The sequence below is a fragment of the Lissotriton vulgaris genome, chromosome 3_1, assembly GCF_964263255.1.
Source record: "Lissotriton vulgaris chromosome 3_1, aLisVul1.2, whole genome shotgun sequence".
NCBI lineage: Eukaryota > Metazoa > Chordata > Amphibia > Caudata > Salamandridae > Lissotriton > Lissotriton vulgaris.
The window spans coordinates 782,138,976-782,152,449 of NC_141689.1; positions in this window are offsets into that span (position 1 = coordinate 782,138,976).

Genomic DNA, 13,474 nt, shown 5'->3' on the forward strand with positions numbered 1-13,474 from the left:
CAAGAACAGGCCACAAACAGGTAGCAGTCAAGACACAGGGGGTACTGGCAAGCTACTGCAATGGCCTTGGGATGTTGAACCGGAAGTAAATAGTCGAGGGCGGAGCCTGTGGCCCGGAAAAAGTTGGGCGGCATGATGGCACCGGAAGTGTAAGGTCACCCGGTCAGGTTGGAAGCAGGTGCTTACCCGGGAGGAAAGGCATGGTGGTACCGGAAGTGAAAGGTCACCCGGTTGGGTTGGAATCGGACACCTACCCGGAAGCAAAGGTGGTTGCACCGGAAGTGAGAGGTCACCCGGTTGGGTTGGAAGCAGACGCTTACCCGGAATGAAAGGTGGTTGCACTGGAAGTGAAAGGTCACCCGGTGGGAAGTGAATGATGGCCGGCACTGAATGTAGGGCACAGTGCTTCTGGCTATGGTACAGAGGTCACAGGTTTTCAAATAAATTGAAGTAATGCATGTGGAAGGATCGCTTGTAAGTTTAAACTGCCTAATAAACTGCTGCCTCAATTCTGCCATTACGAGAAACTGGTGTGGTCTAAGTTTGTGGGATCTGGGTGGTGCGACCAGGTGGGGGGGTGCCTTCACTATGCGCCATTATCCCGTTGCCCTTAGGGGGAAGACTGGGCAGGCAGCCTGGGGCAAAGGTGACGGAGGTCATTCGTATTTCCAGAGCAATGTGTGCCCTTTGGCATCTAAAAATGGGCAAAGATGTGGGAAGTGTCATAACAGGAACCACCTTTGTGGCTGACAGCCATGATGGATTTGAAGCTTAAGTGACGTGACGGCAGCCCTTGTAAGTAACGGTCGGGTAGGCCAGCACTGACGTAGTAAACCTGCCACACGCATTTTTCATTGAAGGGCGGGCAGGAAACTACAGAGGTAAAACACACACATGCTAATGCATCTCAAAACATTGCTTAAAGCTGATCGACTTATGTATTTACGAAAGTGGTATTCATGTTTTTTAACGTAGTGGGCCCTCACTCGCAAAAAGTAGTTTTCCAAATCAGTTACTCATAAAAAGCAACCACAGACAAAGCTAAACACATCCCCTTGTATTAAGGTGGCTAAGGAGTCTGCGGGTGCTTGAATGTGACAGGAGGTGAAGATCACATAAGCAGAAGACAGAAACTGAACCATGCTGTTCCTTCTGAAGATGAGGATGGAACCGTGGGAATGATGACCAACATGAACTAGAGTTGCATGTCAGTTTTAGGACCCATACCCCTCCATGCCACTTTTCAGAACCAGCTGACAGTCTAAAGTGGAAAGTGAATGCATTTTCCAATTCATGGTGTCGAACATCAGGCACCTCCTGCCTGTGATGTGGGCGGGGCCTGAAATCCGTTCGGAAGTGCAGGAGACGGCATCTGGGAGCCTCACTGGCTCCACACTAAGTCCCGGTCCTAAGATGTACCGGGTGAAACGGGGCCCTGGCGAGGCAGGGCTCTCATGAGTAGGGAGAGCCCCGCAAGTGCAGCAGCCGGTGGAGAGGTAACACGGAGGGGGCACACGGCACATTGTCGGTGCTTGCCGCTGCCGCATGTCAGCCCCGCATGCGGCCGCCCAAGAGCCCTGAAAGTGATTGAACTCCCACCGGAGGAGCAGCCTGAGGAGAGCCGGTGAGTGGGGTTCAAAATAGTCCGTGTTGGGGAGGAAGAGTCAGAGCAGCCCCGTCTGGCAGCGGGCCGCTCCACCGTTGTTGGGCAGTTCCTGGAGTGCTCCACCGACCTGTGGGGCCAGTTCTGTTCTTGTGTTCTGTGTGGCTGTGTGTGTGTGTGGCTCTGTTTGTGTGGCTCTGGCTGTGTGGCTCTGTCTGTGTGTCTCTGTATGTGTATGTGTGGCTGTGTGTGTGTGTGTGTGGCTCTGTGTGTGTGGCTCTGTTTGTGTGTGTCTGCGTGTGTGTTTGTCTGTCTGTGTTTGTGGCTCTGTGTGTGTGTGTGTGTGGCTCTGTGTCTGTGGCTCTGTGTGTGTGTGTGTGTGTGTGTATGTCTGTGTGTGTGTGTGTGTGGCTCTGTGTTTGTGTGGCTGTGTGTGTGTGGGGCTGTGTGTGTGTGTGTGTGTGTGACTCTGTGTGTGTATGTGTGGGTGTGTGTGTGGCTCTGTGTGTGTGTGTGGCTCTGTGTGTTTAGGTTCTGTGTGTGTGGCGCTCTGTGTGTGTGTGTGTGTGGCTCTCTGTGCGTGTGTCTGGGTGCAAATGCAATAGGTCTCGCATTTGCGAGAGATTAAGCTATTGGCATTGTAAATGACAATGCCATTTATTTATCTGTTTTCAAAGCCAACACATAAATAAAAATGTTGCCATTTACATTGCCAATAGCTCTAACTTTGGCAAAGGTGAGACCGTTGCATTGTAAATGCTTGTTGAAACATCTTTCTGAATGTTAGTGCTCTGTCAAGTAAACAACAGCCCAGTGTTGCTGTTCACTAAAGGGCCACTTGTAAAGGTCGGGATGGCCGCAAGCAGCGCCGGGACCATACTTTGAGTTTCACTCCTCAATGGAATGAAAAAACACAAGAAGAAAAAGGCAAGCCATCGAATAAGAAGTAAGTAAATGTGAGTGACATGAAAGTTAAGCAATGGATGGGCTCGAAGACCACTAAGCTTTTGGATGGTCTATAATTGGCTTTCACCTAAAGACTGCTAAAAGCTGTCTCTGGCAGGCAAGGCCTAATAAAAACTGTCTCACACTTGTCTATCATATCATTACATTTACAATAGCCTTGGGTTTCCACTTTCATTTCTTTACTGTTACCCAATATGGTAGTAGTAGTAGAACATATACCCAGAGATTAAGGGTTCCATCACTTACTGGCAATCCCCATTACTCTTGATCTAATCTTACTGGTGACATTTCTTGACGATTGACCTGCCAGGCAGACACCTATCTACTATCTAAAAGTAACTTTCAGCTTTGTTTACTTCCATCCACTCCTTCTATCCCACAATGAGGAACCATAAATAGTACATTTTCCTACGATTTTCAGTAAAGGCCAAAATACCTATTCTAGTCAGAGTGTTTTGCTTCACTCAGAGGCAGTGGTGTAAGTAAGGTACAGGAAAGTTGCCCTAAAGAATAATGAAGATCGCAGGTAAGTAATGAAAACATTACTTACCAGTACCACATTCAGTATGTTCTTCTTTTCTCATTTAAGATGTATCTCACTGAACAACTGTGAACCTTGCACCACACAATTATGTGATTCATGATTCTGCAAACATCAGTGAATATTTTGAATGGAATCATGATTTTGCAACATAATAAACCTTTGAACCAAACTCCAAATTACTTTCCTGCCCTTGATATAGTCTGTTATAAAGTAGACAGATGGACGAGGTATCACCCAAAAGGCCTGGCTCTCCAGATTTCTATGATGGAGACCACATGAGATCCTGTCCAAAATGCAGATTGTTACTTTATAGATGTTATCTAGGCAAAGACCATATGGTATGTGCTAGCTGCCGCAGAGAAGTGTTTGATCACAGATGAAAGATCAGTGTGTCTGATTGGCAAGGCTAGTAGTCAAACTCTACTGTCGTCATCAAGTCTCACATGACTTTATAATATTGACTACAATTGTTAAGGTAAGTACGTGTAAAAAATAGTAAATCTATACTTCCCTAGATAAACATTTTTAAAACTTTGTTTAATAATTTTTTCATTAGTCAGCATTAACAATAAAATACAAAGTGCATCATCATTTATGCTGACAGTTCACTGTATATATGCAACCAATACTATTTCTTGCATCTAGTGCCATCCTCCCACTCATTTTAGTGACGTTGTGAAAGTCTGATAGACTAAATAGGGTGTTCCTTATTTTTCCCCTCCCTGTTTTTTTTCTGTTTTATAGATGATTCTTACTTTGATTCATAGTTAGACTATATTCCTAATCTTAGTCATTGATAGTCTGATCTGTGTAAATTTCATTCTCATGGCATATGATGACGAAGAATAATTAGATAAAGGTGTTGAAAACTTCTTGCGTTTGTGGTTATTATAAAAGTATAAACATTATTTCAAATGTACATGGTATTATTTTGGTGATATTTGCCTATCCTCTTATAGCTCCTGATCCATTGACATATTAGGTGCCTGTAACAAGGACTGGTAAGTCAGGTACACGCAAGTTATTGAAAAGGAACAAGGGTTAATGATAATGGTGTGTAGGTTACCTGATTGATGAAATAGTAAATAAAGTTATCATGGGCCCAAGTGTGCATCTCTGGTAAAATAAGAGTCAGGTGACCTGCGCGCTCTATCAGTAATTTTTCTGGTAAGCAGAGGATGGTTAGGACTAGTTAAGATAGGTTCATTGTTGATAATTGTAGGAAATAAATTGCTGCTAAAATTTTTGTTGCTAAAACCGATCGGAAATATTGCTTTAAAATATTATAAAATGTTTTGAAATTAAATTTTATGAAATGCTGCTATATTAAGTGTATATTAACAAATTGTTAGTGATTGTTATATGTTGTCTGGAAATCCCCGGGGGCAGAATAGCGGGTGGTGAGGAGAATCCACTCCGCGGAGAGGTCACTTACTGTGAGGAAAATTAGTGCATGGTTAGGTAAAACTGGAAGCGCTAATTAGGGTATTTCTGTATGCATAGTTGAATAAATGATAGCAACGAGTTCGCTAATGAAACTTCAGTAGTGATATAACCTAGTAAGGGTCACATGAGGAAGGAGTAGTAGGTTCATCAGAGCTTGAGTGATAGCAAAGGAGTTCGCTAGTGAAACTTTAGACTTAGTATATATACCGGAAAGAGTGGATGAGTCAAAGAAGTAACAGGTTCTCTAATGCTTGTGTGAAGGGTAGGCAGGAGGGTCTATCCGTAGTGTATGAAAAGTAGACGGAAGAGGTTTACTTGCAGTAAAACACATCTTTTCTTTATAGACACTCGAGTACAGTGGCGAATGTTATACGTTATAAACTAAACTGAGCACTTGCACTTTAAGAAAGAAATCAAGTTTCCGTTACCTTGTGAAGGAGGGAGTCGGTCGCGGAGCTGCGCTGACATCACTCTGAGCCGCGCTGGTATTGGTCGAAACAGAGGGTGTGTAACGAAGCTGGTATTGTAAAGGAGGGGTGAGTGCCGGAGCATGAGACCGTGTCTCGCGAAAAAGGCTGCGCACCCATTGGTCGAAAACATTTGCAATCACAGTGTTGATTGGTTGTTGAAAAGTTGAAAAAAGCGCTAGCATTGGAAAAGGATTGTAAACAAAATACGTAGTTCCCACGCAAAACTAGGTTTACGAAGTATATGTGGTATCCAGAATTTTTACCTGATCCGAAATATTTAGGTTTTGGTAAGGATCAGATGCTAAGAGGCAGACCTTACAATATGTACGGAAGCAAGAGAAAAATGACTTTCGCAGACAAGGTCAAGAATTATTTCAAGAAAGATAAGCCCATAAAAACTAGAGAAGGTGTAATTATTCCACCACCTAATACTCCGGCATCATTTATGATGTTTGACAAAGGATATCATACCTGTGTATGGTTGGAAAATTGGGTAGAGTATACCAAGGATGACGGAATTTTAGTATTTCCCCTAGATGGTACCTTTAATGGTAGAATTTTGTTTAATTTAAGGACTCGAATGAATGACTTACACCCCAGACCAAGGTTGACGCAATATGAGGCTTTAGAAGAATGGGAGATTGAGGCCTTGAAGCGAGACAGACCCAGAATGGATAAGGGAATAAGTAAATGGTACCCGAAAATGCAGAGAGAGACCAAAGTGAAAAAGATGAAACAATGGAGACAGAATATGATGGTCGAGGGTCTATTTCCAGTATTTGGTGTAGACGAACCTGTAGGAGGAAAAAGCACAGAGAAAACCAGACACCTAATGGCTGCGGGTGATTCAGAAGATGAATATCTGGAGGATTTGTTAGTGAAAAATCCACCACCATATGATGAGGAATCTAGGTCCCAGAGTTCGAAAAATCCATTTTTCAGACATCCTAGGGACAGAAGGACCAGTGCAACTGAAGCGACAGGACTAGGTTACAGACCGAGTGGTAATGAGGGACCAAGCATGACTGATCCGACTATTCCCTGTTTTAGACCGATTTGTGGGGAGGGACCAAGTAGGACAGTTCCAACTGCCCGGAGTCTTTACACTCCTTTAATTCCACACGTGATACCTGAAACCTCCAGGGAAAAGATTTTACAGGAGCGAGAAAAGGAAGCCTTAGAGAAACAGAGAATTGAACTCATTCAGAAAATATCACAGCTAAATACAAGTCCTGAAGCTTTGACAATTCCAGTAACCATTGGCCCAGTTGTTCCCCTCTATGGGGACAGACAGGCTAGTCCAAAAACTCCAGTTATTACTCCAGCTGTAGTACCGCCCAGAAAAGAGCCTTTAATAGTCGATGACCAGGCAAGTGAATGCGAGTCTGTAATTTCCCTAATGGATTTGCCCATAAGAGAACCAGAAGGCAGTGCACAGAGAACCAGAACCCAGACTAATGCAAGAGAAGTTCTGATGGAAACAGCTTCAGGTACTCGAAGTGCTACGGTAGTGACTCCAGAAGAATTAGATAGATGGACCCGAGAATTAGAAAAGGTAAATCCTCAGCCAAAACCATTAGATATTTACAAATTAAGAATTGTATTGGAAGAACTAATGGCTGGGAACGTGGGACTAGACAGGTTGAACACCCTTAGTGAGGAAGAGTTATTGTTCATCTGTAAGAGCATTATCAGAAACACCAGAGTGTTCCATGAGAAACTAATGGACACAGCAGCTAATATGGGAATAGATGTTAGTAGATCCAAAGTATTGCAGAAGCCCTACAGAGCAGAATTTTCTGACAAGGATTTAGAAAACATGAATGTGTCAGGGAAAAAGGTGCAGATAAGAGAATTGCTGAATCTGTTACAGAAATGGGGAGACTTAGAAAAATGGAAAGCCAGATGGGCAAAGAAAAAGGAAGACAGTAAGTCCAGACAAATGACTTCTGAATATGTCCTAAAGGAAGTTGACAAGGCAGCGACTTTGTTTCCTATGAGAGAAGTGCCAGGTGGGAAATACGTACATGTTCCATGGTCCAGGCAAGATATTGTGTCATTTACAAATGATTTCCCAAAATTACGAGAAAAACCTGTGGAATGGCACAGACAGGTTGAGAGATTTATAAAAGTTCAAAAATGTCTCCTGAAGGACCTAGATGGGTTCTTCGACATTGTAGTTCCTGTAGATTTGTGAACAGAATGTAAAATTGCGGTTGATAGGCCAAGTGAGGAGTACGCTAGGGACCCAAGGACAGGAGCCCCCTCAGCGGAGGTAATGAGACAGTATGACCAAGTAATCCTGTACCTGAAAGGAAAAGTGCCTGCTAAAGAAACTGACTGGACCCGTATAGATAGAACTGTCCAAAATCGTGATGAAACTGTACATTCATATTATGAACAACTGTTACAGGTGTTCAAAACGTACAGTGGAATCGATAACATAGAGAGGAAGGACATGACCCATTTTATCTATCGATTTGTGGTAGGGCTAATACCTGAAATTTCACAGTGGATTAAAGACAATAAAATCTGTTGGCAGTCAAAACCTATGGATGAGGTCCTGAAATACGCCAAGTATTGTGAAGATGAAATGGAAAACAAACGAAAAGCATTAAAAGAAAAGGTCATGTGGGCACAAGTGAAACTGGCAGAGCAACAAGAAAAGCAGTTAAGTAAAATGAATAATAATGCCCAGAATCAAAACCCTGGGGGGGGAGGGAAGCCCAGAGTTAAAATGAGCCGAGAGGAAGCCCGGAAGAAATTCCCCTGTCACGGGTGCGGTCAGATAGGGCACTGGAGAGACGAGTGTCCAATGTTGCAGAATGGTAAAATTCCCAATAATGATTTGAATCCACAGGTGCAGAAAGATGGGCCACGAAAGACTCAGCAGCAGGTAATGCAGACACAGCTGCCTCGCGCACCTAGGCCAAACTATAAGAATAGAGCACAACAGAGTGAGGAAGTCGAAGTATGGGAAGGAAGGAAGGAAAGAAATGCAGCAACTTCGCAATTCCTGTTGAATGATACATTTCTCTGTGATGAACCTTACTGACGGGGCCTGAGGGGGGAGGACGAGGAGTGCGTGCTTGGCGCCTCCTTGCCAGTAGACCAGACAGGGCCATACATTGAAGGAAAGGTTGAAGGGAATGACGTCACCTTTCTGTTGGATACTGGTGCTACCCGTTCTACAGTAAGAACAGCAGACATTCCAAACCTACCCCTCTCGGGAGAAGCAATCCAAGTAGTGGGTGTTTTTAATCAGATAATTAGTACCCCTGTAACTGAGCCCATGGAAATACCGATAGGAAATTTCAAAGAGATGCACAGATTTGTCGTCTGTGATTCCAGTCCTGTAAATTTACTAGGACGTGATTTGCTGTGCAAAATGAATTGTACCATCTTTTGCACACCAAAGGGCGTTGAAAACCAAACCCCAGATGAAGACGGAATCTATAAATTAATGTTAATAAGGCCTGACTCAGAGATTAAAAGACTGACCATACAAGACTTACCTGAAGAGCTCCAACAGACAGTGAAACCAGAAGTATGGGATTTCACTGGAAAAGATGTAGGATTAATGGCAAATGTAGACCCAATCCTAATAACCATAAAAGAAAATGCAGTTTACCCGAATACCAAGCTCTATAAAATGAGTGCAGAAGTAAAAGCAGGGGTTGCCATTGAAATAAAAAGACTATTGGAAGCAAACATTATACAAGAGGGGATGAGCACAACCAGAGAGACGGACCGCCGACCAGAGCGGAGCGAGAGGCTCGCCGTCAATATTACGACCGAAAGAACCCCCGCCTGCCCACCGGCCCACCGGGCCCCCGCAGCGCGACCCGCAGCGCAGCAGGCAGCCCAAGCGGCGGTACCAACCCGCAACCTGCAGCGACGACCAAACCGAGACCAAGCAGTCGGGTCTCTATAGCGCGGAGCGGAGAGGAGCGGAGCAGGAGCGGAGTAGGAGGCTCGAAGGCAACTCCGCGACCGAGAGCAACCCCGCCTGTTCACCAGCCTGTTGGGCCCCCTCAGCGCGATCCGAAGCGCATCAGGCAGCCCAAGTGGCGGTAATCAGCCCGCAATCTGCCGACGATAACCAAAACGAGACCAAGCACTCGGGTCTCTATAGCGTGAAACGCAGTGCGGCGGGAGGCCCCAGCGGTGAACACGGCCTGCACAGCTAAAGGCCTGCCGTCGACCGGTGGAGCGGAGGAAATCGAGGAATGGATCGAAGCGGACCGGAGTAAAAGGAGAAGACCTGAAACAACACTCCGATGCGCCAGCGATACGCCAGCATCAAAGTGGCTTGAAGCACCAGTGTAAAGTCCCAAGAACTGGTGGACTCTGAGGCAGGAGACGGCCAACTTGAATGGAAACCTCCAGCAGTAGGACGGTGAGAGGGGCACCTGGGACTCGGGGAAAGGGGTGGTGGTGACTTGAGCAGTCAGTACTACCATCCCCCGCCCCAGCGACCCCCCCAAAGCGCCCTACGCCTCCAAAGAGTATCCACTTAACCATTTATCTCACGCCTAGAGGGATTCTAACACATCCTTATAGCCCACTATCCTCCTGATAACACGTGGGGTAGCCCAAAATAATCACCCCCCCGGGAAGGCGGAATAATTACCGCCCCAGGATAAGGAAATGGCTTTCAAGAAATTGAGGTTGCGAACCATCTTCATAAAACGAATGGGATCTGAAGAGGCAATCAGAAAGTCCTCCAATAAAGCGGTGAAAAGTGGACGGATAACAAGGACTCCGGCAATAACCAATTATTTTTCCACACTTACCATCAAAGGTCAAATAGAAAGTCAACCGCAAAAAGAAGGAATAAAACCTGAGTCGAAGGAGGGTGGAGAAGATAAACTGGGAGCTTCACAGGACGAATCAGGTGAACAAAACCTAACAAACCCTGTATTTGAACCTGATCAAAAACTTAGTCCATTAGTTATAGAGGAATCCCCCTTGGAATCAGACGTATCTGGCCTAACTACTCCGAGTCTATTAAATATCCAACGCAGTACTGACTGCAACAACCTATGTCCAGAAACAATTGTTAAGAAGGACGATAAGAAGCTCGAATCGCACATAAGGCCAGATGAGATACTTACCAGTACACTACAAAAATCCCCGGATCGAGAAGTTGATCTCGAATATTCACCAGACCTCTACATGTTCAAATCTACCAGCTTAACTAATCACAACACTCCTGTGTCTAAGTCACTTTTTACCTTGCAAGAAATTTTAGAGTCTGTCCTCTCACTCTTAGACCATATTCTGGAGAATTCAGACCAAACTCTTGATGTCCAATTAGGAATATTAAAATTCCTAGTAGAAGAAAAAAGGAAAAAAGACCACACTGAGTCAACAAAAACACAAGAAACGCCAGTAAACATTCAAGAGGCAATAAGTAACAACAATACCACCAACACGCTGCAAGTCCAGGGAAAAAGCGAAATCGGTACTCAAACGAGAGGAATATCATATAAGGGAACTCGGAATAACCACCAGGAATCAACTATATATTCTCTAAAGAAGCTCTTCAGAGAAGATCCAATTAATGCCCATAACCAATATCCAGTTTTCACTAACACCAAAAATAAACCAATAACGTCCAAATCGGTGACTGATCAAGGAAAGAAGGCTAACATCATCCTCGACGGCGAACAAGCGCAGAATACACAAAAAATCAAGAAGAACCAAGAAGGAGCTGGGAAAAAAAGAGGAAAGCCGCAACGAAGAATCAAAAAGAAGAAAGTGCTTAGGCTCAAATTCCAGAAAGCAATAATCCCTCCTGCATCCCAGCAGGAGCAAGAAGAAACTACGAAAACACCGACTCCCATAAAGGGAATAAACCGACATGTGGCAGTAAACGCAGACAATAAAACTCCACAACAAAACACTACTTTAAACCCAAGAGCCGAAGAATTTCACTTCAATCCAACAACCACAGGGTTAAGGGAGCGCTTCAAAGGGCCAGAAGCCCATGACAAAAAAGCCCCACCCGGGGAAGAAACATCGTCAAAACACTTACAAATAACAGAGCTTTTTCCCACAGATAATGTCTCACTAAATCGAGGTAGAATTGTTAACCTCCTCCAACGTATTATTCCGTTACAAACCTTAACAAGAAAATAAATCGATTTAGTATTATTCCCAGATAAAGAAAATACCAAATTAGCGGTGGTAGTATTTTGGTCATCGGTGTTACCAGGGATCATCTTAAGAGAAGAGGAGACCTTACATAAATGTGGCTATGATTTGATCCCAACACAGGAAACCACAGTCAACAATCCAAAAAAATGGTTCAAAGGACCTTTATGGAAAAACCCCCATATTCAAAATAAAACTACCTACAGCACAGAAGACTCAGCAACAAATTCAAATTTAAATCAAAATCTAAAGATCTCAGTAAAGAATGGAGAAAGAGAAGTTTGGAGCCATGACGCAGAAGCAAAGGAAGCAGCAAAAACGCTCCAGTCATGGTCATGGATCTCTGAGTCACTGAACGGTAGGAAAAATGTGAAGTATACGACTCATACCGTTTAGCAACGGCCTTTCGATAACATCTTGGAACATGGCAGGGAAAACTACAGACAAAATGACGGGAGCCACAAAAATTCAACCAGACATATTGGCATTACAGGAAACCTGGTCAACAAAACCTTTTAACCAGGACGGATATTTTGTTTACGATACCCCCGCGCAGGAAGCCAAACGGGGACACGCTATGGGAGGGATAGCTATCCTATTAAGGGAAGAGTATCTCTGGGCTCAAGAGATTGTTGACACAAAATCTAAGCAATTCCAGTGTATAAAGATCAGGTTGGAGACTCATCCCTCAGACCCACAAAAAGGTCTATTACTCTTCAATGTATATGTTCCTCCCGGATCAAAGAATGATGTCCAATTTGAGCAAACCTTCGACGCCATTCAGGAAATAATCGAAGCTCAATCTTATTTGCCATACCTGATCATGGGTGATTTCAACTGTAAAATATCAAACACCGAAATCTCCAACTGGGCGAACTGGTACAAAGATGAAGCTCTTGAAATTCCGGTGCCGACATTCCCGATCAGAAGCAGGGCTGACAAAAGGGGGAAAATGTTATTAGCGTCACTCCCAATACTAAATGGAATCATCTTGAACGGGAACGTGGAAGGTGACATCCCTGCATCCCACACAAGACGAGGAAATAGAACTATTCAATCCTAGATTATATGATTTGCAGTTTGGAGTCGTTTGAGTCCGCTTCACTTTTTCGCACCTATTTTACTGAAGAGAGCGACCACGCAATCCTGTTATTATACACGCAATGGAAAATAATAACCTGCTCATCCAGTCATATCATGTTTAAACATAGCACAATAGAGGCAAAAATAAACCAAAGGCGGATCCATTGGAACTCAACCATGTTAGATAAAATAACCACCTTAATTGACACAAACCATCTCTTATCCATAGAATATTCCGCTGATCCAATAACAAACTTTGAATCCATCATCGAGAAACTAAACCAAACTTTTCAAAACAAACTGCAACAAGCTGCACCAGTAAAGAATATAAATAAAAATAAAACCTCAAATCCATCAATTGCAAAAAGATTAAATAAACTTATTAGAGCACAATACGTGGACCGGTCAATCTCAAGACAGGCAGAAATTAATAAACTGAAAAATCAACTCAAGCGAGAAAAGCGTTGTTTAAAAAGAATAATGCAGGACAAAAACTGGGTCGACCTACAAATTGCGGCAAAACAGCGCAACCAACGATCCTACTGGTCATTAATCGCAAAGGAAACCGGTACAAAAAAGGTCCTGCAAGCCATACCAAGTTCCACCTCAAGAATGGGAAAACTACCTGACAGATTTGCATAGAGCAAACACGAGTAATGAAGAGGCTGATAACACTGGGAATAAAAGCGAAGGAAACAACGTTCCGATTGGAACCGCCTCCCCGTTTTCAATAGAAATGCACATCCGAAAGGCAAGATCTACAGGAGCCTCCGGCCCAGACCAAATACCAATCAAGGTCCTACAGACAGACCCCAAGGGTTGGAGTAAGATGCTCTCTCCCCTTTTTAACTTCATCTTCAAAACAGGATCAGTGCCAAAATCCTGGAAGGGGAGTATCATAATACCGATTTTTTAAAAAGGATAAAGACATCAGGCTGGTAACTATCGCCATATAGCATTACTAGATGCCACGGGGAAAATCTTCGCCGCTGAAGTATTGGACCAACTCAAAAATTGGGAATTTTCTCAGGACCTAATCCCCCTATATCAGGCCGGCTTCAGACCAAAGCACTCGGTTATTGATAACATTGCGATATTACAAACAATCCTCGACAAATATGTTGTAGGAAAATCCCAGCCGGTATACGCAGCATTCATTGATTTTTCAACTGCATTCGACCGAGTAGACAGACATTCTCTCTG